At 47.4% G+C, this 26,140-nt stretch overlaps 1 long non-coding RNA gene across 1 annotated transcript; it reads right to left on the bottom strand.

Annotated features, from left to right (window-relative positions):
- Nucleotides 1–1,229: 1,229 nt before the first annotated feature.
- LOC116980900 lies at nucleotides 1,230–23,074 on the bottom strand. Its single transcript, XR_004414088.1, has 3 exons — nucleotides 23,063–23,074; nucleotides 20,382–20,386; nucleotides 1,230–1,342 (listed from the first exon to the last, which is right to left on the bottom strand). It is a non-coding gene; the product is annotated as an uncharacterized LOC116980900 (long non-coding RNA).
- Between the last annotated feature and the right edge of the window lie 3,066 nt (nucleotides 23,075–26,140).

A 26,140-nucleotide genomic window follows, 5' to 3' on the forward strand; every position in this document is an offset into this window, starting at 1 on the left:
TATGTTTTTCTCACAGAGAGTGGTGAGTCTGTGGAATTCTCTGCCTCAGAAGTAGGTTCTCTGGATACTTTCAAGATTGAGGGGGGATCTTATAGAAACGTACAAAATTCTTAAGGGGTTGGACAGGCTAGATGCAGGAAGATTGTTCCCGATGTTGGGGAAGTCCAGAACAAGGGGTCACAGTTTAAGGATAAAGGGGAAATCTTTTAGGACCGAGATGAGAAAAACATTTTTTACACAGAGAGTGGTGAATCTGTGGAATTCTCTGCCACAGAAGGTAGTTGAGGCCAGTTCATTGGCTATATTTAAGAGGGAGTTAGATGTGGCCCTTGTGGCTAAAGGGATCAGGGGGTATGGAGAGAAGGCAGGTACAGGATACTGAGTTGGATGATCAGCCATGATCATATTGAATGGCGGTGCAGGCTCGAAGGGCCGGATGGCCTACTCCTGCACCTATTTTCTATGTTTCTATGTTTCTATGTTTCTATGTTCATGTTTTGGTTCTGACCTTTGAAAGCAGAGCTGGTGCTCCAGGTCATTACTCCCCTCCTGTCCTGAAGGCAGAGAATTTCACCCGGGCTCATGATGGATGGGAATGCTCTGCATTCTGTACCTCACTGTCAGGCCCATTCCTCACACTATCCTAGTGGTGGATGGTTCGCCAGCCTATTGGATGGCCATCTCCCGAGTGGTGTCGAGCTGTGTGAGTGGTATTGGAGCTGGAAAGTCCAGCCAAACGGAACGCACTCTGTCAGAGTCCAAGTTAGTAGGTAGTGAAAATAACTTGGGAATGTAGGGATGAAGGCACTGGTCACTTGCCTGGATAGAGTGGATGTGGAGAGGATGTCTCCACAGGTGGGAGTGTCCAGGACCAAAGGACCATCGCCTCAGGATAAAAGGACGTGCCTTTGGAAAGGAGATGAGGAGGGATTTTGTTAGTCAGAGGGTGGTGAATCTGTGGAATTCATTTGTACGGTGAAGATTAACAGGTTCTTGATTAGTACGGGTGTCAGGGGTTGAGAGGAGAAGGCAGGGGAATGGGGTTGAGAGGAAAAGATGGATCAGCCATGATTGAATGGCAGAGTAGCTTGATGGCCTAATTCCGCTCCTATAACTTATGAACTTATGAATGACCAGGGTGCGAGTTGTCCTTGATTGTGTTGGCTGCTTCCCCGAGGCAGCGTGTTCACAAGTTCACAAGTTCACGAGTTATAGGAGTAGAATTAAGCCATTTGGCCCATCGAGTCCACTCCGCCATTCAATCATGTCTGATCTCTGCCTCCTAATCCCATTTTCCTGCCTTCTCCCCAGAACCCTTGACATCCCTCGTTCTAATCCAGAACTGAGTGTAGTGTAGATGGAATCGATGGGAGTATGGAGGAGGCAAGTTTACATGTATAGGAAGGAACTACAGATGCTGGTTTAAACCGAAGATAGACACAAAAAGCTGGAGTAACTCAGCGGGCCAGGCAGCATCTCTGGAGACATGGAATGGGTGACGTTTCGGGTCGAGTCTGAAGAAGGGTTTCTACCCGAAACGGCACCCATTCCTTCTCTCCATGCTGCCCGTCCTGCTGAGTACTCCGGTTTGAGGCTGGTTTAGTAAGTAAGTAAGTAAGTTTATTGGCTAGTATTCACATACAAGGAATTTGCCTTGGTGCTCCGCTCACGAGTAACAACATGACATACAGTGACAGTTACGAATGACTCAGAAAACACTAAACATTAATAATAATAAAACATTAATGATAAAACACCATTGATCAAGCATGTGAACCAACAAAATTGGCTGTTGAGTAGAGCAACTACTCGTGAATAAAAACTGTTTTTATGTCTGGCTGTGGCAGCTTTGACAGTCCGGAGTCGCCTTCCAGAGGGAAGTGATTCAAAGAGTTTGTGGCCAGGGTGAGAGGGGTCAGAGATGATCTTGCCCGCTCGCTTCCTGGCCCTTTACACGATGGGCTGGGCTACATCCACAACTCTCCTCGCTATTTCTTGCGGCCTTAGGCAGAGCATTTGCCAAGCCAAGTTGCTCTGCATCCCAATGGGATGCTTTCCACAGTGCATCTGTAGAAGTCGACATGACTTATTGGAAACATGCCGAATTTCCTGAGTCTTCGTGTAGACCGTTGTGTAATGGGAGCCCTCCATCTGCATGAGATGCCTGGAAGGAACTGGGTCTGGTTCAGATTCTGGGATAAGTATAGAAAATGCTCAGTTTCCTGACAAGCATTCAAGCTCTTGAAGAATAACATCAAAATGACTTCAATGTCACCGTATGTCTTGAATCTCTGATTTAATGACGCTTTCACTCTGCAGAAATTAGCTGCTTTAATAGACCATATATAATATGGGACTAAAATAACAACAACAAAAATGCAAATGGCACTTCCTTGATTGCAAAAATGTTAAAAGGGAATCAATAGCTTTTCTGACTGAAAGCAACTTGGTTGATAAAAGTAGTTTGTTTGCCTGCAACTTAAATCTGTTTTAACAAGGTAGAAACAAACTCAATTCACACGAAGGGTGGTGGGTGTATGGAACGAGAGGTCGTTGACTATCGCAACGTTTAAGAGACCCCTAGACAGGTACCAGGGTAGCACAGGTTTGGAGGGATAAGGGCCAAATGCAGGCAGGTGGGACTAGTGTAGCTGGGACGTGTTTGCTGGTGTGGGCGAGTTGGGCCAAAGGGCCTGTTTCCACGCTGTATGACTCTGTAACACTCTAAATACGGATGCTGGTTTATACTAGAGATAGACACACAGTGATGGAGTAACTCAACGGGTCAGGCAGCATTTCTGGAGAAAACGATGGGTGATGTTTCAGGTCTGAAGAAGAGACCCGACCCAAAATGTTTCTAACCTTTTTCTCCAGAGATGCTGCCTGGCCCACTGAGTTACTCCAGCACTTTGCATATGTCTTTAACTATGGGTGTGTGGGATAGGGTGCATGGTGACATGAAGTTCACTTAGTTAGGTAAACAGAATTTAGTAGTGCCATCTAGGGTCGCCTAAATAACACTCATAGTTTAGTTTACCTTCGGCCCATCAGATTGAAAAGACTAGGCTTGTATTCACTGGAGTTTAGAAGGATAAGGGGGATCTTATAGAAACATATAAAATTATAAAAGGACTGGACAAGCTAGATGCAGGAAAACTGTTCCCAATGTTGGGCGAGTCCAGAACCATGGGCCACAGTCTTAGAATAAAGGGGTGGCCATTTAAGACTGAGGTGAGAAAAAAACATTTTCACCCAGATAGTTGTGAATTTGTGGAATTCCCTGCCACAGAGGGCAGTGGAGGCCAAATCACTGGATGGATTTAAGAGAGAGTTAGATAGAGCTCTAGGGGCTAGTGGAGTCAAGGGATATGGCGAGAAGGCAGGCACGGGTTATTGATAGGGGACGATCAGCCATGATCACAATGAATGGCGGTGCTGGCTCGAAGGGCCGAATGCCCTCCTCCTGCACCTATTTTCTATGTTTCTATCTATGTATTAGATCCACGCTGACCATTGATCGCCCACTCACACTAGTTCTATGTTATCCATTTCAGTTTCAGATTCAGTTTAGTTTATTGTCACGTGTACCGAGGTACAGTGAAAAGCTTTTGTTGCGTGCTAACCAGTCAGCGGAAAGACAGTACATGATTTGCAGTGCACAGATCCCACTTTGGCATCCACTCCCTGCACATTAGGAGCAATTTACTGAGTCATCCCATTAACCAGACAACCAGGAGGAAACCCAGGGAGAACATGCAAACTCCACGCAGACAGCACCCGAGGTCAGGATCAAACCCAGGTCTCTGGCACTGTGAGGCGACATCTCGTTCAAGAAGGAACTGCAGATGCTGGAAAATCGAAGGTAGACAAAAGTGCTGGAGAAACTCAGTGGGTGCGGCAGCATCTATGGAGCGAAGGAAATAGGCAACAACATCTCTAGCAGTTTTACCACCGTTCCATCCTCAATCTCTCTTACCTTTTTGGTCCTCCTTTGCTGGATTTAGAATTCATAAGGTCATAAGTGATAGGAGCAGAGTTAGGCCATTCGGTCCGTCAAGTCTGCTCCACCTTTCGATCATGGCTGATCTATCTCTCCCTCTCAACCCCATTCTCCCCATAACCCCTGACACCCGTAATTTATCAATTATTCCCAGTCTTTGGATCTGCTGCAAACGTTTGCCACCCTGTACATTATTTATTTCAATATAATACCCTCTTTAAATTCATTGCATCTCCATGGTTGTCCCATAGAATTGCCGACCGCAGTGAATGATTTCATTAAACATCTGCATCCACTTGCCTGCGCTCTCTCTCCTGCTAATTTATCCACCCAATCTACTGCAGCAAACTCTAACCTAATTTCTTTGTAATTATTTATACTTAAGTCGAACACTTCAATTTGGTTCTTCCAAATTGAAGACAAAATTCTATCTTGTTATGATCACTACTTCCAAGGGATTTTTTTTTTTTACCCTGAAGTCATTTATTAAATCTCCCTTGTTACCCATTACAGGAGCTCAAATAGCTCACTCTCTAGATGACTGTACAACATATCACTCCAAGAAACTATCTCAAATGCACTTTATGAATTTGTTTTTCAAAGCTGGCCTTTCTAATTTGATTAACTCAATCTACACAACGAGGAGAGTCTTTGTAATTATTGCACTGTGGTCTTTAGTGACCCTAATTACACGTTGATCTATTGCCATTTCTGCAGTGTGGGAACAGGTGGGGATCTAAGGACCATTTCTACCTGTATGTTCATTCCCATGCTGCTTGATGGACTCAACGTCTTCTGATCCGAAGATAGGCACAAAATGTCGGAGTAACTCAGCGGTTCAGGCAGCATCCCTGGAGAGAAGGAATAGGTGACGTTTTGAGTCGAGACCCTTATGGGTGACGTTTCGGGTCGAGTGCCTTCTCATCCGAGTCTGTCCTTAACAACAAGGGTGAGACACTGGTGGAGTTCTTACTACAGAACGCCAGACGTCGGGTTCAATCAGACCTCGGGATGCTGTCTGTGTGGAGTTTGCACGTTCTCCTTGTGACCGGGTTGATTCTCTTTGGGTGCTCCGATTACCTCCCGCATCCAAAAAAATGTGCGGGGTTGTAAGTTAATGAACCTCTGCGGCACGGTGGAGCAGCGGTAGAGTTGGTACATTACAGCGCCAGAGACCCGGGTTCGATCCCGACCACGGGTGCTGTCTGTACGGAGTTTGTACCTTCTCCACGTGACCTGCGTGGGTTTTCTCCGAGATCTTCGGTTTCCTCCCACACTCCGAAGACGTACAGGTTTTTTTCGGTTAATTGGCTTGGCATAAATGTAAATTGTCCCTAGTGTGTGCAAGACTGTACACACTAGGTACAGTGTATGGTGGTGATTGCTTCTTATTCTTGCGAATGAAACATAAATAAACCAAAGGAATAGTTAGATCTCAAGCCGGGTGTTGAGCAGCCAGGTCGTTGTCTCTGCGTCAATGTCTGCCAGGCCCTGAGCTCCATTTGGTGGGTGGTAGAGCGGGCACTCAGAGATGACATGGTGATTGCTGGTCGGCGTGGACTCGGTGGGCTGAAGCACCTGTTCCCGCACCGTATCTCTAAACTAAATTAAGACTAAACTAAAATTGCCCATTGTGTGTAAGAAGTGGATTTGAAAGTGGGATGACATAGAACTAGGGTGAACGGATCAACATTGGCCTGTTTCCATCTCCCTTCATATAAGGTTGGGCGATCGTTTCGCCGAACACCTCCGCTCAGTCCGCAATAACCTACCTGAACTCCCGGTGGCTCAGCACTTCAACTCCCCCTCCCATTCCCAATCCAACCTCTCTGTCCTGGGTCTCCTCCATTGCCAGAGTGAGCAACACCGGAAATTGGAGGAACAGCACCTCATATTCCGCCTGGGTTGCTTGCGTCCGGATGGCATGAACGTTGAATTCTCACAGTTTTGCCAGCCCTTGCTGTCTCCTCCCCTTCCTTAACCCTCGAGCTGTCTCCTCCCATCCCCCTGCCCTCGGGCTCCTCCTCCTCCCTTTTTCCTTCCTTCTCCCCCCCACCCCCCATCAGTCTGAAGAAGGGTTTCGGCCCGAAACGTCTCCTATTTCCTTTGCTCCATAGATGCTGCTGCACCCGCTGAGTTTCTCCAGCATTTGTGTGTACCTCCCTTCATATAATGTTGGATTGATTTATCATGGAACATTAAGCATAACTCTTGTTTCAATTATGAACATACTTTGTGTTTATATTTAACTGTTCTATTTCATTAAGGCGCTATTAAATACCCCTTTATAGAGGTCACAGAATGGACTGCCCATAACAAGATACTTTATTCTTCATTATTATCCACATCATTCCCCAAAATCATTATGTTTTAATTGTTTAATCCATTGGGATCAATTAAATCAGTGATGCACTTTGCTGTCAACACTATTTAGTTTAAAGGTTCAATTCATTGAAAATAACCTAGTAGATTGACACAAGGTGGTGGAGTAACTCCGCGGGGACAGGCAAGCATCCCTGGAGAGAAGGAACGGGTGACGTTTTGGGTCGAGACCCTTCTGCTTACTGGCCCATTCCTTCTCTCCAGAGATGCTGCCTGTCCCGCTGAGTTATTCCAGCATTTTGTGTCTATCTTCCATGTAAACCAGCATCCGCAGTTCCTTCCCACACGTAGATAACCATGTATTCAATCAAGGACAGGTACTCAAACCTAGGATCGGTTTGAAGAGATGTGGAGCAAATCTGGACACATGGGACTAGCGTAGGTGTGGCACATTGGTTGGCATGGGCAAGTTGGACCGAATTACCTATTTCTCTGCTGTATGACTAGGACTCTATAGGTACTGGATTCATGCAATTAAAATATCGCCTCCTTAACGTCTGGTCAGTTTTTCTTACCCTGTATTGAAAATGAAATGTCGTTTTGGAACAAAGAGGGTCCGAAGAAGGGTCTCGACCCGAAACGTCATCTATTCCTTTTCTCCAGAGATGCTGCCCGTCCCGCTGAGATACTCCAGCATGTTGCGTCTGTCTTCTGTGTAAACCAGCATCTGCAGTTCCTTCTTACACAAGAGGTCCACATTGTTCTGCGAAGATTTGTCACATATATATCTAAGTCACAAGGTAATCTTAAATCCTAAATCTAGGCTGTTACTCAAGTGCAGTACTTAGGGAGTACTAATCATTTGAAACCAATGTCCATACAGTGCTTCTGAGTGGAATTAAAAAGGTTCTGGGTATTACTTTGATGTAGAACAGGAGAATTATATCTTGCTACTTTTTCTCTATTTAAGCCTCAATTGACATTCACTGATTCAATGATTCAATGATACTTTATTGAATTATATTATACAACTCTCTAAAAAGAGCAAAAAAACAAACTACTCCAGGAACTCAGCGTGTCAGACAGCATCTGTATAACAATCGATGTTTCAGATCAAGACCCTCCATCTGAACTGAAGAGTCCCGACCCCAAAATGTCGACTCTCCATTTCCCTCCACAGATGCAGTCTGATCCATCGGGTTCCTATGCCAATTTGATTTCTGGTCCAGATTCCAGGATCAACAGCCTCGTGTGTCTTCATTAAAAGGAGATTAGCCGGACATTTTCACGTTCCTTTTGTGGTTGGGTCTCCAAAACATTTTATCCTGCCAATCTTGAAATTATTCTCCATTGGGCGATGGCAATTGAGTATCTTCAGTTAATATTCTCACATTGGGACAATGCGACGAAAAATGAAATGGGTCTCCTCCGTGTATCTTCTCTTCTCTGTTCTTCTGCCCTTGACGTAGCTGAGAGCCTGAGGGGAGGGACGAAACACTTAGTCACACTGTTCCTGCCAGCATGGGCTCAAGCCGACTGCTCATTCACAGTTTGGTGGTGAATCGGTGGGATTCATTGCCGCAGAGGGCTGTGGAGGCCGAGTCAATGGTTATTTGCAGGGCGGAGATTGACAGATTTGTGGTTAGTACAGGGATCAGGAGTTATGGTATGAAGGCAGGAGAATGGGGTTGAGAGGGAGAGATAGATCAGCCACGATTGAATGGCGGAGTAGACTTGACGGGCCTAATTCTGCTCCTAGAGCGATGAACTGACACCTACACAATGATCGTGATAAAACCAGACACTGACATAATGCAGGAATGTAAATAACTCAGAGACGACAGAGTCCCACCACAAATTGGAGAAGCAGCACCTCATATTTTGCTTGGGCAGTTTACACCCCAGCGGTATGAACGTTGACTTCTCCAATTTCAGGTAGTCCTTGCTTTCTCCCTCCTTCCCCTCCCCTTCCCAGATCTCCCACTGCCTACTGTCTCCGCCTCTTCCTTTCTTCTTCCCGCCCCCCCCCCCCCCCCCCCACCGCCACATCAGTCTGAAGAAGGGTCTCGACCCGAAACGTCACCCATTCCTTCGCTCCATAGATGCTGCCTCACCCGCTGCGTTTCTCCAGCATTTCTGTCTACCATACACTACAGTGGGTCATTAGGCTGGAAGGGCCTGAGTCTCTGTGACTGCATGGGTTTCCTCCGGGTGCTCCGGTTTCCTCCCACATTCCAAAGAGGTGCAGGTTCGCATGGTGGGTCCAACATGAACGGGCGGGCGGTGCGACCGATGTCGCAGCGGCCTCTGCAGTCTGTCTGTGTATTTTTTATTTTTTTGTCCTGTTGAGGGTTTAGTTTGTAATGGGTTTTTAAATGTGTAGGGGTGGGGGGTGGGTGGGGGAAACTTTTAAATCTCTTCCCTGCATGGAGACCCGACCTTTTCCCTGTCGGGTCTCCGTTGCCGTTGGGGCCTAGCGCCGTGGAGCGGCCTCCAATCGGAGCGACCTGGGGGCTCAAGTCACGGAGCCTGTGGAGCTGTGGACCTACCTCCGTGGAGCTGTGGAGCTGTGGAGCTGTGGAGCTGTGGAGCTGTGGAGCTGTGGAGCTGTGGAGCCTGTGGAGCCTGTGGAGCTGTGGAGCTGTGGGGCTGTGGACCTACGGACCTACCTCCGTGGAGCTAGCCAGCTTCGGAGCGCGGAGAGCTGCGGCGGCGAGCTGCTGCGACCCGACTCCGGTGGATGGTGACACCGGGAGCTCGCGGGTCCCCGGTGGGAGACTGCTTTGCAGGGCACCGGCAACGGCGACTTCTCCCGCCCGAATTGCGGGGTTGAGAGCAAACATCATAGAGGTTGAGAGTGACCTGGAGGGGGGCCTTACAACGCCCGGCGTGGCTGTAAATTGCCGCGGACTTGCTAGCGCCCGCCGGGGGCTCCAACATCAAGACGCGGGGCAGGGCCCTACATCGCCCGGCGTGGCTTTGAGTGGCCGCGGACTTGCTAGCGCCCGCCGGGGGCTTTGACCTCGACTTCGGGAGAGGAATGGAGAGCAGGGGAGAGACAAGTCTTTGCCTTCCATCACAGTGAGGAGGAGACTCACTGTGATGGATGTTTATGTGAATTGAATTGTGTTGGTGTGTGTCTTGGTTCTTTTTTTGTATGGCTGCAGAAACCACATTTCGTTTGAACCTCATGTGAGGTTCAAATGACAAATAAAAGGTATTGTATTGTATGTTAATTGGCTTCTGTAAATTGTCCCTAGTGTGTAGGATAGAAATACTGTAATAGTAATCATTGGTCAGCGTGGACATGTTTGGACAAAGGGCCTGTTTCCACACTGCACCTCTGAAACTAAAGGAATATTCCAAATGTTCATGTTCTAGGAGCAGAAGTAGGCCATTCAGCCCATCGAATCTACTCCGCAATTTAATCATGCCTGGTCTATCTTTTCCTCTCCACCCCATTCTCCTGTCCCCCCCCCTTTAACCCATGACACCCTTACCAATCAAGTATCTGTCAGCTTCTGCCTAAAAATACCCAATGATGTTGCCTCCACAACCCTCTTTGGCTTAACTAATGTCCCATAAAGCTGTATTATAGTATCCTGACTCTTATACTCAATCTGTGTTGGAAGGAACTGCAGATGCTGGTTTACACCAAAGATGGGCACAAAATGCTGGAGTAATTCAGCAGGTCTGGCAGCATCTCTGGAGTGAAGGAATGGGTGACGTTTCGGATTTGAGGCCCTTCTTCAGACCCCACTGACCAATGATAGAAACCTGCACCTTCACACTCTGAACAGCGGAGGTACTGGGAATGCAATTAACATGAATGATGATAACAGTTCTTGTCGACAGGCATTTCCATTAACTTGGAGTTTCATTTTTCGGTTCTGCCTCATTAGAATCCACTTAGCACTCTTCTAATTGTGCTCCATACTGTTTATTGTTCAGCTCAGCGTCAGTATCACCGTTCCCACCGAGAGGGTTGCCGCCCTGTGTCGCTTTGCAAGACGATCATTATCCCCGCAATGTTTTGCTTTCCTGCGCTTCTCCCTCGAGCTGACTGATTAAGACCTTTCATCTCCTCCACCCCTCGCTAACACACGGGCCGCCCATTGTGCATTGGTCTTTGAAACCCTGCAAGCGCCACACTTAGTTTGGTTTAGTTTAGAGATACAGCGTGGAAACTGGCCCTTCGGCCCAACGGGTCCGCGCCGACCAGTGCTCCCCGCACATTAACACTATCCCACACACACTTGGGACAATGTTTACATTTACAAAGCCAATTAGCATACAAACCTGTGTTCAAGAAGGAACTGCAGATGCTGGAATATCGAAGGTACACAAAATTGCTGGGGAAACTCAGCGGGTGCAGCAGCATCTATGGAGCGAAGCTGCACCCGCTGAGTTTCCCCAGCAATTTTGTGTACCTAGCCTACAAACCTGTACGTCTTTGGAGTGTGGGAGGAAACCGAAGATCTCAGCGAAAACCCACGCAAGGCACCGGGAGAACGTACAAACTGCGTACAGACAGCGTTCATAGTCAGGATCGAACCCGGGTGTCCTGGCTTTGCATTCGCTATAAGTCAGCTACTCTACCGCTGCGCCACCTTGGGTTTTGGAGATACAGTGTGGGAACAGTCCGTTCGGCCCACCGATTCCACGTCGACCAGCGATCATACGTACACTAGTTCAATGCTTCACACTTGAGACGATTTATCGAAGCTAATTGACCTATAAACCTGCACCTCTTTGGCGTGTGGGAGGAAACCAGAGCTCCTGGAGAAAACCCACGTGGTCAGAAGGGGAGGTTCTGGTCACCCCATTACAGGATGGATTTGGAGTCGATGGAAAAGGTCTCAAGGAGGTTTACCAGAATGTTGCCTGGATTAGGAGGTATTAATTTAGCTTAGTTTAATTTAGTTTACAATCACGTGTGCCGAGGTATAGTGGACCCGTTGCAGTTCGCATACCGTCCAAACAGATCCACGGACGATGCGGTCTCCCAGGTTTTGCACACCGCTCTCTCTCATCTTGTCATCGAGAAGGGGGGCTACGTGAGGATGCTGTTCATAGACTTCAGTTCAGCCTTCAACACGATAGTCCCCACCAGACTGGCCGAGAAGCTACTGGAATTAGGGCTCAACACCCCCCCTGTGTGCCTGGGCCCTGGACTTTCTCACCGCCAGGTCCCAGGTAGTCAAGATGGGAGGGAATACATAGAAGTCCCTCACCCTGAGCACAGGATCGCCCCAGGGTTGCGTCCTCAGCCCCCTATTGTACTCCCTGTACACACATGACTGTGTGGCTAGGTTCAGCTCCAACTCAATAATTAAGTTTGCTGATGACACTGTGGTGGTGGGCCTGATCTCAGACAACGACGAGAAGGCCTACCGGGAGGAGATGGCTGGTCTAGCACTCTGGTGTCAGGACAACAGCCTCCTCTTGAACATCAAAAAAACTAAGGAGCTGATCATGGACTTTAGGAGGGCACATCATCCGAGGACGTACACACCATTGAGGATAAATGGGGATACTGTGGATAGGGTGAGCTGTTTTAAATATCTGGGAGTCCACATCTCTGAGGATATGACATGGACATCACACGCCGCAGCACTCGTGAGTAAGGCAAGGCAGCGCCTTTACCACCTCAGGCAATTGAGGAAATTCAGAGTGTCTCCGAGGATCCTCCAGTGCTTCTACTCAGCGGCTGTGGAAAGCATCTTGTCCGGAAATATTACCATCTGGTTTGGGAATTGCTCTGCCCAGGACAAGAAGGCTCTGCAGAGAGTAGTGCGTTCGGCCGAACGCACTATGGGAACTTCACTCGCTCCCCTGCAGGAACTATACATCAGGAGGTGCAACTCCAGAGCCAATAAAATCATGGGAGACCCCTTCCCCTTCCACCCCTGCAACGGACTGTTCCAGCTGCTACGTTCAGGCAAACGCCTCCGTGAGAACGGAGAGGCTGAGAAGGAGTTTCTTCCCAGAGGCCATTAGGACTGTAAACTCCTATCTCACCAGGGACTAACTCTACTGAACGTTTTTCCTTCCGCCCACAATATTTAATATGTAAAATAATACTTCTGTTCCATTCTGTTTGTAGTTTGTTTGGTTGTTTGTTTGTTTGTCTTTTTGCACAAAATCCACAGGCATTGCCACTTTTCATTTCACTCCACATCTCGTATGTGTATGTGACGAATAAACTGACTTGACTTGAAAAGCTGTTGCTGCTTGCTAACCAGCCAGTGGAAAGACAGTACATGATTATATTTGAGCCATATACAGTGGACAGATACATGATAAGGGAATATTGGATAGTTCAAGGTGAAGCCAGTAAAGTCCAATCAATGATAGTCCAAGGGTCACCAAAGAGGTAGATAGTAGTTCAGGACCGCTCTCTGGTTGAGGTAGGATGGTTCAGTTGCATGATAACAGCTGGGAAGAAACTGTCCCTGAATCTGGAGGTGTGAGTTTTCACACTTCTATACCTTTTGCCCGATGGGAGAGGGGAGAAGTGGCCAGGGTGCGACTCATCCTTGATTATGCTGCAGGCCTTGCTGAGACAACGTGAGGTATAAATGGAGTCAATGGAAGGGAGGTTGGTTTGTGTGATGGTCTGCTGGTATTAGTTACAGGAAAGAGGTTGGGCAGACTCGGACTGTTTTCTCTGGAGCGCCGGAGAATCAAATTCATTTAAAATATTGAGCTACCACCTGCCTCCATTACATTCGTAGGCTGTGCGTTCCAGACTACAGACACCCTCTGGGCGAAAAAAACATCTACCTCAGAATCAACAATGGCCAACATGTCAAGAATGAAAAAATAAATTGGAAGAGTTGTACATTCTGTACTCATAAAAAAATCACTAAAGGAAAAGTGACCCAAATCTGCTCAACAAAAACAGTTTAAGGAAAGTATCAGATCTAAAGAGGAGTCTTATAAAAGTTTCAGATCAAGTAAAAGTCCTGAGAATTAGGAGCAGTTGTCAGCTCAGCACACAAGGATCGTGACGCAGATCGAGAGAGTGAAAATGGATTTTGAGGGTAAACTTACAAGGAATGTGAAAGTTGACTTCAGAGCTGCTCCAAATGTTGTCACCCAGAGCCAGGGATTTATAACTGGCAACAAAATAAAATGGCAAAGCAAGGAAACTTTCTTCCCAGTTTAAGCAGGCATTTGAACCATCCTATCACCAACTAGAGACCTACCATCTACCATCTACCTCAACGGAGACTTGCGGACTATCTTGTTTAATCGGACTTTATCTTGCGCTGAACATTATTCCCTTCATCCTGTGTCTGTGCTATCTCTCCTTTATTCTTCTGCTTTCTACCACTTCTTCTTCTCTCTCTATTTTCTTTCTTGTCTCCTTTACTTTTTCTCACTCGCCTCTCTATTTCTTTTCTATTCTCTTTCCGTCTCCTTTTTACTGTTAAATTTTTTTTTTTTAATTACGAGGCTGTACATGAAATGTAACATGTCAAAATATACTATGTATCTACGGTACCATATTACTGTAAAACAATTAAAAATCCTTTGGCTGTGCACAGTGGACAGTTTGATAGTAATCATGTATAGTCTTTCCACTGACTGGATAACACACAATAATGTAGCATTTCACTGTGCCTTGGTATACGTCACAATAAACTAAACCGAACTAAAGTAAACCAAACTAAACTATAAATCTAACTAAACTACACTTTAGTCATCTTTGAAACAAGATGAGCAATTAAAGGGTTAACTTTAGTTTAATTTAGTTTAGTTCAAAGTGGAAAAGGGCCCTCAGGCCCAGCGAGTCTACACCGACCAGCGATCCCCCTGCACTAACACTATCCTACACACACTGGCGACAATTTACAATTTTTACCCAAGCTAATTAACCAACAAACCTGCACGCCTTTGGAGTGTGGGAGGAAACCGGAGCACCCGGAGAAAACCCACGCAGCCACGGAAAGAACGTACAAACTCCGTACAGGCAGCACCCGTGGCCGGGATCGAACCCGGGTCTCTGGCGCTGTAAGGCAGCAACTCTACCACTGCGCCACCGTGCACCGTATATATTTGGGTAAAAATATATAATTGTGGATTAATTAACTGCACTAAAGGATGATAAATACCAGGGATTAATCTACATTCTAGCATACTATGGAAATAATAGATCTATTAGTTTGTCATTTTCCAATCATTCTATAGCTGATGGAACGTCTCAGACAAATATGAAGGTGTCAAATCTAACCCCATTAGATAGAGTCATAGAGTGATACAGTGTGGAAACAGGCCCTTTGCCCAACTTGCCCACATGTCCCACCTGCCTGCGTTTGGCCCATATCCCTCAAACCTGTCCTATCCATGTACCTTAGAAGGGGGGAGAAAGCTCTTGCTTTCTCCCTCCTTCCCCTCCCCCTTCCCAGTTCTCCCGCAATCCCACTGTCTCCACCTACTTCCTTTCTTTTTCCCGCCCCCCCCCGACATCAGCCTGAAGAAGGGTCTCAACCCGAAACGTCACCTATTCCTTCTCTCCATAGATGCTGCCTCACCCGCTGAGTTCCTCCAGCATTTTTTGTCTTCTTTTGATTTTTCAAGCATCTGCAGTTCTTTCCTAAACAAACTATCCATGTACCTGTCTAACTGTTTCTTAAACGTTGCGATAGTCCCTGCCTCAACTACCTCCCCCGGCAGCTCGTTCCTTTAAACAAAAAGGAAGAGAGGAAATTACAGACCATTTAACCTCACATCAATAACAAGGAATGTGTTAGAGACTATTATAAAAGATGCGATCGCAGAATGTTTAGAAAATATCAATGGGATTGGACAAAGCCGACAGGAGTCTGAGAAAGAGAAGTCATGTTAGATAAACGTGCAGGAGTTTTTTGAAGATGTAGCTGGTAGAATAGATAAGGGAGAACCTTTGAACACAGTACATTTAGATTTTCAGAAGCCATTGATAAAATCCCACAGAAGAGATTAGGGATTAGAGGTATTGCCAGGGATTGAAAAACTGTTTGGCAGATAGAAAGTGGAGCGTAGGAATAAATGGGTCATTTTCGGGCTGGCAGGCAATAACTAGTGGCGTGCTATAGAGATCTGTGGTCGAGCTACATTAATTCACATCACATACAGCGAATAGTGAATAGGTTCACGAATAGCGAAAGGCTCGGATAGAGTCGATGTGGAGGGGATGTTTCCACTAGTGGGAGAGTCTAGGACTAGAGGTCACAGCCTCAGAATTAAAGGACGTTCTTTCAGGAAGGAGATGAGGAGGAATTTCTTTAGTCAGAGGGTGGTGGATCTGTGGAATTCTTTGCCACATAAAGGGCCAGTTCCACTTGGGCATCATTTGCGCATCATTTACGCAACATAATTTACGTGTCACGCCGCACGACGCGCACGTGATGCTCGCACGTTGCGCATTACGCCCGCATGGTGCGTGGTGACCTAGGCAGTGACGCGCGGTCTCGTGCGGCGCCTCAGGATTCTGTGATGCACAAAATCTTCGGGCGCCATCTGCGTGACGCGCAAATGACGCCCAAGTGGGACAGACCCTTAAGGCTGTGGGGGCCACGTCAATGGATATTTTTAAGGCACAAACAGATAGATTCTTGATTCGTACGGATGTCAGGGGTTATGGGGAGAAGGCAGGAGAATGGGGTTAGGAGGGAGAGATAGATCAGAGCCATGATTGAATGGTGGAGTAGACTCAACGGGTTCGTCCCATGCACCAACCAAGGTGCAGTGAAATGAATTTGCCAGCAGCGATACAGTTGAAAAAAAGAACACACCAGTACAGCATAAATTCCAACACAAACATCCACCACAGCATTCTTCACTGTGGTGGAAGGCAACAAGGTTCAGTCAGTCCTCCTCCCCTGTTCATCCGTGGTCGGGGACATAAACCCTCCGTAGTCGCCGCTACGGACGGCCGGATGTACAGACCCTCTCGTCGGGATGATCGAAACTCCGACGTCGGGACAGTCGAACACACTGTTTATGACCTTATGATGTGGATATGAGAACCAAATATCTCAGTTTGCTGATGATATTGGCGGCGAGGAGGATGCAAAGAGATTTCAAGGGGATTTGGACAAGTTGAATGAATGAGTAAATCCATGGAATACACAGCACAAAGATGGCACCCAAGCCAGGGGACTCGCTGCGTGCTGGTCTCAGAAGTGGATCTGCAAGTGGACCACTTGGACAACAAAAACTCATATGTCATGCTGTTATTCATTGATAACAGCTCGGCATTTAACACAATCATCCCCTCCAAACTGGTTACCAAACTCGCAGAACTGGGTCTCTGCGAATCCCTCTGCAACTGGATCCTCGACTTCCTCGCCCACAGACCACAGTCTGTTCGTATTGGTGGAAATGTGTCAGCCTCAATAACAATCAGCACGGGAGCACCTCAAGGCTGCGTGCTCAGCCCCCTGCTGTACTCACTCTATACCCATGACTGCATAGCGAACCACAGTGCGAACTCCATCATCAAGTTCGCTGATGACACCACTATTGTGGGGCGTATCACTGATGGGGATGAGTCAGAGTACAGAAGAGAGATCGAGCAACTGTCCATATGGTGCCAGCGCAATAACCTGGCCCTCAACACCAGCAAAACCAAGGAACTGATTGTGGACTTTGGAAGGAGTAGGAGGGGGACCCACAGCCCCATTTATATCAATGGATCGATGGTTGAAAGGGTCAAGAACTTCAAATTCCTGGGCGTGCACATCTCTGAAGATCTTTCCTGGTCCGAGAACACTAACGCAATTATCAAAAAAGCTCATCAGCGCCTCTACTTCCTGAGAAGATTACGGAGAGTCGGATTGTCAAGGAAGACTCTCTCTAACTTCTACAGGTGCACAGTCGAGAGCATGCTGACCGGTTGCATCGTGGCTTGGTTCGGCAATTTGAGCGCCCTGGAGAGGAAAAGAGACTACAAAAAGTAGTAAACACTGCCCAGTCCATCATCGGCTCTGACCTTCCTTCCATCGAGGGGATTTATCGCAGTCGCTGCCTCAAAAAGGCTGGCAGTATCATCAAAGACCCACACCATCCTGGCCACACACTCATCTCCCTGCTACCTTCAGGTAGAAGGTACAGGAGCCTGAAGACTGCAACAACCAGGTTCAGGAATAGCTACTTCCCCACAGCCATCAGGCTATTAAACCTGGCTCGGACAAAACTCTGATTATTAGCAACCACTTTCTGTTATTTGCACTACCAGTTTATTTATTCATGTGTGTATATATTTATATCATGGTATATGGACACATTTATCTGTTTTGTAGTAAATGCCTACTATGTTCTGTGTGCTTAAGCAAAGCAAGAATTCCATTGTCCTATACAGGGACACATGACAATAAACTCACTTGAACTTGAACTTGAATCACACATTACAAACGCTCCACTCCTTTGAACCTCTACTCCATCTATACATTGTGGATGGCTCGATTGTAATCATGTATGGTCTTTCCTCTGACTGGATAGCACGCGACAAAAAAGCTTTTCACTGTACCTCGGTACACGTGACAATAAACTAAACTAATCTACCATGGCACATTGGCACAGCGCTAGAGCTGCTTACTAATTCCCCTGTCCCACTTAGGAAACCTGAACGGAAACCTCTGGAGACTTTGCGCCCCACCCAAGGTTTCCGTGCGGTTCCCGGAGGTTTTTGTCAGTCTCCCTACCTGCTTCCACTACCTGCAACCTCCGGCAACCACCTGCAACCTCCGGGAACCGCACGGAAACCTTGGGTGGGGCGCAAAGTCTCCAGAGGTTTCCGTTCAGGTTTCCTAAGTGGGACAGGGGCATTATTACCGTGCCAGAGACCCGGGTTTGATCCCGACTATGGGTGCCGACTGTACGGAGTTTGTACATTCTCCATGTCCCAATGTGTAGGATAGTGTAAGTGCGCGGACATCGCTGGTCGGCCCATGGCTCGGTGGGCCAAAAGACTTGTTTCCGCTCTGTATCACTAATCTAAACTAAACTAACATAGAAAACAGAGGACAGAATCTGGTGATAGTGTAGGAGAAGCTAATGTTCAAAAGAGTTCGGATGTCCTTGTGTAGCATTCAAGTAAAGCAAGCCTGCAGGAGTTCAAGAATGCAAATGATACTTTGGCCTTCATCGTGAAAAGATCTTGGTAAAACCAAATTACATGCATTATGGTCTCCTCAGGAAAGGATACACTTGCCATAGAATGTTCACCGGACAGGTTCTTGGCATGGTGGGCCTGTCAGTGATTTGATTGACTGGACCTGTGTTCGTAGAAGTTCAGAAGACCTTAAAGGACGGCACAATAGCACAGCGGTAGAGTTGCTGCCTTATAGCGCCAGAGACCCAGGTTCAATCCTGACTCTGGGTGCTGTCTGTACAGAGTTTGTGCATTCTCCCCGTGACCTGCATGGGCTCCAGTTTCCTCCCACACTCCGAAGACATAAATGTTTGTAGGCTGATTGGCTTTGGTAAGTGGTAGAATTGTCCCTAGCATGTATAGGTTAGTGTATGGGGTGATCGTTGGTCAGCGTGGGCCGAAGGGCCTGTTTCCGCGCTATATCTCTCCCGTCTATAGTCTAAAAGTTACTGCGAGAGGTAAGAGGAGGAATGGAAACAGAGGGAAGAGGATGCAATAGTGAAAGGAGCAATGTGGGGAATTGGACAAGGGAAAGAGAGCAGATATTTCCTAGTTTTTAGTTTAGAGATACAGCACGGAAACGGCCCTTTATCCCACCGAGTCTGCGCCGACCTGCGAACCCCGCACACTAACACTATCTTACACATGCTAGGGACAATTTACAATTTTACCAAGCCAATTAGCCTACAAACCTGTACGTCTGTGGAGTGTGGGAGGAAACCGAAGATCTCGGAGAAAACCCACGCAGGTCACGGGGAGAACGTACAAACTCCGTACAGACCGCGCCCGTAGTCAGGATCGAACCCGGGTCCCTGGCGCTGTAAGGCAGCAACTCTAACGCTGCGCCACCGTGCCGCCCATGTGAAGAGTAAAGGCGAGAAGAAGTCTTTGAAAGTTTCTCAATTTGACATCTTCATTCTCCTCATTAGAATATTTCACTGCAAAGCCACTGGAGAAATTTCTCACGAACCTTAGCAGGAGTCTAATCAGAGAAAATCAGATACCCAGTGACCTCCGGCCCAACATCTGTCCTTAGATGCCTGGTAATGAGGGAGCTCTCAGCACGGACTGGGACCCATGTGAGTTGAGGAACGAGAGGAACAATCGAGGTGAAGGGGAGTAGTGAAGGGCAAGCATCAGGAGCCAATCTTGGTCCTAAACTAATTTATTTCGCCCGACTACATTAGAATTTAATTCCTATATGCCAACCTCATCTGAGCTCCGGTGACATGACTCTTCGAATGGGAGATTCAGCTTAATGAGGATGTAACGTTGGAATCTAAGCAGAGAGACATGAGTCATGTGAAATTTCACACGCAGTAGATCATTAACAATCGCATACACGACAGAGCATTGCCACGCAAAATTATTCCAGTCAATGTTTTTCACCCTCTTCTCCTCAAAGGACGTCGGCCCAGTTCCTGAAACATTTGACATGGCTGCCACCCCTCATAGATAGAAACATAGAGAATAGGTGCAGAAGGAGGCCATTCGGCCCTTGTGCGATATTTGCGCGTCATTTACGCGACATCATTGACGTGTCACGACAGCGTCGCGCGCGGCGCCCCAGGATTTTGGGATTCACAGAATCTTTGCTCGCCACCTGCGTGACGCGCAAATGACGCCCATGTGGGACAGGCCCTTTACACACAAACCAACCTCCCTTCCACTGACTCCATCTGCACGTCACGCTGCCTGAGCAAGGCCAGCAGCATAATCAAGGACCAGTCTTACCCCGGTCACTCCCTCTTCTCCCCACTCCCATCAGGCAAGAAAACGCACACCTTCAAACTCAGGGACAGTTTCTTCCCAGCTGTTATCAGGCAACTGAACCACTCTCTCACCAGCTAGAACGGTCCTGACCTCCTAACTACCACATTGGAGATCCTCAAACTCTTTAATTGGACATTATCGGACTTTATCTGGCACTAAATGTTGTTCCCTTTATCCTTTATCTGTACACTGTGGGTGGTTTGATTGTAATCATGTGTAGACTCTTCTTTGACTGCACAGCACACAACAAAAAGCTTTTCACTGTACCTCGGTAAACATGACAGTAATAATCTAAACTAACCCTAAGAACAGATTTATGGGTTGCATGGAGGTGCAGCGGTAGAGCTGCTGCCTTACAGCTCCTGAGATCCGGGTTCGATTATAGCTATGGGTGCTTGTCCTTACGGATTTTGTACGTTTTCCTCGTGACCTGCGTGGGTTTTCTCCGAGATCGTCGGATTCCTCCCACACTCCAAAGACATACATGTTAGTAGGTGAATTGGCTTGGTATAAATGTGAATTTTCCCCAGTGTGTGTAAGATAGTGTTAGAGTGCGGGTGATCGGTGGTCGGTGCGGACACAGTGGGCCGAAGGGCCTGTGTCCACGCTGTATCTCTCAACTTAACTAAACTAAAGTAAAAAGCTTTTCACTGTACCTCGCCACACGTGACAATAACAAACTAAACTAAAACTTAGAACAGACAGCAGATATAATTTAGTTTAGTTTAGAGATACAGCGCGGAAACAGGCCCTTTGTTCCACCGAGTCCGCATCGAGAGGCGATCCGGCATATTGACCCTATCCTACACGCACTAGGGACAATTTACATTTATACCAAGCCAATTAACTTACAAATCCGTATGTCTTTGGAGTGTGGGAGGAAAACGAAAATCTCAGGGAAAACCCACGCAGGTAACGGGGAGAACGTACAAACTCCGTACAGACAGCACCCATAGTCGGAATCGAACCCGGGTCTCCGGCGCTGTAAGCGCAGTGAGGCAGCAACTCTACCACTGCGCCACCGTGCCGCCCCAGACCTAGATTTCTAGGCCTCGCCCAGCTCTGACCAGCCTCAAAAACCTCATGGTGATCACTGCCTAAACACTGGTGAGATGGATGCTGCTAAACATATTGCATTGGCAGGCAGCCAAGTCCTTGGCTTCGAACCAACGCATCGAGCAGGTAGGAGGGGTAAACGGTTGTAAACCTGCAGGGAAAAGAATGCTAAGTAGGTTTTTATTACTGCGGGACTTTTTTTTCCCGAAAGTTAACATTTGTTCCTCAGGGATACAACCAGGTAATCCGTCTTTTCAAAGTCATCAAATTTAATCCAAACAGAAATGAGAATTTTTTTTTCACATTTGCAGTACGTTGTGATTTTTTTGGGAGGGGCTTTTAAGTTCATAACTTCATAAGTCGTAGGAGCAGAATTAGGCCATTCGGCCCATCAAGTCTACTCCATCATCCAATTATGGGTGACCTATCTTTCCCTCTCAACCCCATTCTCCTGCCTTCTCCTTGCAACCTTTGACACCCTAACTAATCAAAAACCTGTAAATCTTTGCGTTAAGAATACTAAGTGACTTGGCCTCCACTGCACAATTAATTCCACAGATTCACCACCCTCTGGCTGAAGAAATTCCTCCTAATCTGCTTTCTAAAGGTGCTCAAGAAGGAACTGCAGATGCTGGAAGATCGAAGGTACACATAAATGCTGGAGAAACTCAGCGGGTGCAGCAGCATCTATGGAGCGAAGGAAATAGGCAACGTTTCGGGCCGAAACCCTTCTTCAGACTGATGGGGGGTGGGGGGGAGAAGGAAGGAAAAAGGGAGGAGGAGGAGCCCGAGGGCGGGGGGATGGGAGGAGACAGCTCGAGGGTTAAGGAAGGGGAGGAGACAGCAAGGGCTAGCAAAACTGGGAGAATTCAACGTTCATGCCATCCGGACGCAAGCAACCCAGGCGGAATATGAGGTGCTGTTCCTCCAATTTCCGGTGTTGCTCACTCTGGCAATGGAGGAGACCCAGGACAGAGAGGTCGGATTGGGAATGGGAGGGGGAGTTGAAGTGCTGAGCCACCGGGAGTTCAGGTAGGTTATTGCGGACTGAGCGGAGGTGTTCGGCGAAACGATCGCCCAACCTCCGCTTAGTCTCCCCGATGTAAATCACCTGACATCTAGAGCAGCGGATGCAGTAGATGAGGTTGGAGGAGATACAGGTGAACCTTTGTCGCACCTGGAACGGGCTGTGCCATCTGGTCCCAGACTCTCCCACCAGTGGAAACATCCTATCCACGTCCACTCTATCCAGGCCTTTCACCATTCGGTACATTTCAATGAGGTTACCCCCTCAGCCATCTAAACTCTAGCAAGAAATCTAGCAGAGACATCATACGTTAACTCAATCATCCCTGGGATCACCCTCATAAACCTCCTCTCGACCCTCTCCAATGCCAGCATAGGCAGCCACGGTGGCGCAGCGGTAGAGTTGCTGCCATACAGCGCTTGCAACGCTGGAGACCCGGGTGCTTGTCTGTACAGAGTTTCTCCGTTCTCCCCGTGACCTGCGTGGATTTACTCCGAGATCTTCGGGTTTCCTCCCACACTCCAAAGACGTGCAGGTGTGTAGGTTAATTGGCTTGGTAAATGAAAAAGAAATGTTCCTAGTGTGTGTAGGATAGCGTTGATGTGCGGGTATCGCTGGTTTGCACTGGCCCAGTGGATCGAAGGGCCCATTTCCGCGCTGTATCTCTTAACTAAACAAAACTAGATATCCCTCCTCAGATATGGAACATAGAGAGGTGACATGGTGGCACAACAGCTAATACTGCTGCCTCAAAGCTCCAAGGGCCCAGGTTTGATCATGGTAGAGGGTGCTACTTGTGTGGAGTTTGCACGTTTGTCTTGTGAACATAAAGATTTGCTTTGTTCTCCGGTTTCCTCCCACATCCCAAAGATGTGCTAACAGGTTAATGGCAAAGGAATTTGAGGGTGGAAACAATGAACATTGGGCTCAGCGGTAGAGTGGCTGCCCTACAGCGCTAAAGACCTGGGTTTGATCCTGACCAAGGGGGCTGTCTGTACAGAGTTTGTACGTTCTCCCCGTGACTGCGTGGGTTTTATCTGGGTGCTCCGGTTTCCTCCCACGCTCCAATGACGTACATGTTTATAGGCTAATTGGCTTGGTATAACTGTAAATTGTCCCTAGTGTGTGTAGGAGAGTGCTAGTGTGCGGGGATCGCTGGTCGGCGCGGCCTCGGTTGGCTGAAGGGCCCTGAGGTGCTGTCTGTACGGAGTTTGTCTGTACAGAGTTGCTGTCTGTACGGAGTTTGTTCGTTCTCCCCGTGTCTGCACGGGTTTTTATCCGGGTGCTCCGGTTTCCTTCCACACTACAAAGATGTACAGGTTTGTAGGTTGACACAAAAAGCTGGAGTAACTCAGCGGGACAGGCAGCATCTCTGCTATTGCTTGGTCTGCTGGAGTGTCTCCGGCTTTACCAGTCATAATTAATGATTGCAAGAGGCCAGATTTAGAGGATTGTGAGGATGATTGAAGAAGAAGAAGGGTCTCGACCCAAAACATCACCTATTCCTTCTCTCCAGAGATGCTACCTGTCCCGCTGAGTTACTCCAGCTTTTTATGCCTACCTTCGGTTTAAACCAGTATCTGCAGTTCGTTCTTACAGGTTTTGTAGGTTAATTGGCTTCGGAATTTTTTTTGCAGATTGTCCCTAGAGTGTAGGATACTGTTAGTGTACAGGGATGGCTGGTCGGAGCACACTCGATGGGTCATAGGGTCTGTATCTCTAAACTAAACTAAAGTAAGCTGCAGATGCTGGTTAATACACGCAAGGACATAAAATGCTGAACAGGTCAGGCAGCATCTCTGGAGGACATCAGAGAAACGAGTTATTTGCAAACGACAAAATTGAACAGGAACATGCTGCCGTAGGATTACAAAACCATTTTTCAGCACATCAGGATTTAACAGACCATTTCTCGTGTGAAGTGCGATCAAGGGCTGGCTAAAGCAACAGAGGCTCAGAAAGGACAGAACTGTGCAAAAAAAAACCTAATTAGAATGATGTTGATAGACTAAAATGCTGGAGAAACTCAGCGGGTGAGGCAGCACCTATGGAGTGAAGGAATAGGTGACGTTTCGGGTCGAGACCCTTCTTCAGACTTTAATTAGAATGATGTAGGGCCTTTCCAAGCCACTCGCAATGAGTTCAGTTTAGTTTATTGTCACGTGTACATGGTACAGAGAAAGGTTTTTGTTGCGTGCTATCCAGTCAGCGGAGAGACAATGCATGATTACAATCGAGCCATTTATGATACGATACGATAGAACTTTATTTAACCCAGGAGGGAAATTGATCTGCCAACAGTCATGAAAGACAAGACACATGAACATGGAAGGGATTGGTGATGTGGGGAGGGTGGGGGGAGGGGTGTCAGTCTACCCCACGACAGAAGGGGTGGGGGGAGTCATACAGTCTGAATTTTTTACAGTGTATAGATACATGATAATTGGATAATGTTTAGTGCAAGGTAAAGCCAGCAAAGTCCGATCAAGGATAGTCCAAGGGTCAACAAAGAGGTAGATATTTTGTAGTTCAGAACCGCTCTCTGGTTGTGGTAGGATGATTCAGTTGCCTGACAACAGCTGGGAACAAACCGCCCCTGAATCTGGAAATGTGCGTTTCCACACTTCTATACCTATTGCCCGATGGGAGAGGGAAGAAGAGGGAGTAGGAAGAGGGAATGGTATGAGACCATGCTGCCTGCAAGCGACAGAAAAGGGAACAGGAAATTGCTGCCGTAGGATTAAGAAACCATTGCTCGGCTCAACGCCAGGATAAAACAGACCTGGCCTAGTGTGAAGTGCGATCAAGGACCAGCTAAAGCAACAAAGGCTCAGAAAGGACAGAGCCTTGCGAAAAATCAATTGGAATCAAGTAAGGCCTCTGCGAGCCTCTCGCAATGAGACGCAGAGGCTCCTTAGAAGAAAGGACTCATGTTCTCAGCAGCCAATGTCAGCAATTCTCTGGTGCCTAAATGACACTTTAAAAGCGTTTGTTCAGAATTCTCCTCTCTTAGCTTGACTGCTTTCGACACACGCAGGGAGATCACAGCGAGAAACCATGTTTATTCAAAGGGTCGGATACAGGGAATACATATTTTACATCCTATCTGCATACTGGTTTACAATTTAGATGTCTTTGTTCTGGTGATTTTCAGGCTAATTATGACAGGATGGCAGTAATGGGGAGCTAAAACACTTTTGTATTTTGTCGTAACTTATCAACTTTGCTTTTTTACCCAGGGATGGGGAATCAGAACCAAGAGGTCAAAGGTTGAAGGTGAGAAGGAGAAGATTTACTAGGAACTTGAGGGGCAACTTTTTCCACACTGAGGGTGGTGGGTACATGGAACAAGCTGCCAGAGGGGGTAGATGATGAAATGTGTTGGAAGAAACTGCAGATGCTGGTTTAAACCGAAGATAGGCACAAAATGCCGGGGTAACTCAGCGGGACAGGCAGCATCTCTGGATAGAAGGAATGTGTGACGTTTCGGGTCGTGACCAAAGTCTTGGCCCGATAAGTTACCCAACCCATATTAAGGGGCTGTCCTACTGCGGCGACCTAATTCGCGAGTTCAGACGAGTTTGCCCTCGAATTAATACTCGCAGCATGGTCGACACGAGGTCTTAGGAGGTCTTTGTAACTCTCCTTCATGCTCGAGAGTAGTCCCCGCGTACTCGAGGCCTCAGCTAGCTCGCGGCGTATTTTTCAACATGCTGAAAAATGCCCGCGAGTAAAAAAAGGTCGCCATGGAAAAAAATCAATATTTTTTTTACTGGTGGGGTTAGTCGAGGTAGGTCCTAGTAGGTCATAATACGATTTG

The sequence above is a fragment of the Amblyraja radiata genome, chromosome 14 (assembly GCF_010909765.2).
Source record: "Amblyraja radiata isolate CabotCenter1 chromosome 14, sAmbRad1.1.pri, whole genome shotgun sequence".
NCBI classification, from domain to species: domain Eukaryota; kingdom Metazoa; phylum Chordata; class Chondrichthyes; order Rajiformes; family Rajidae; genus Amblyraja; species Amblyraja radiata.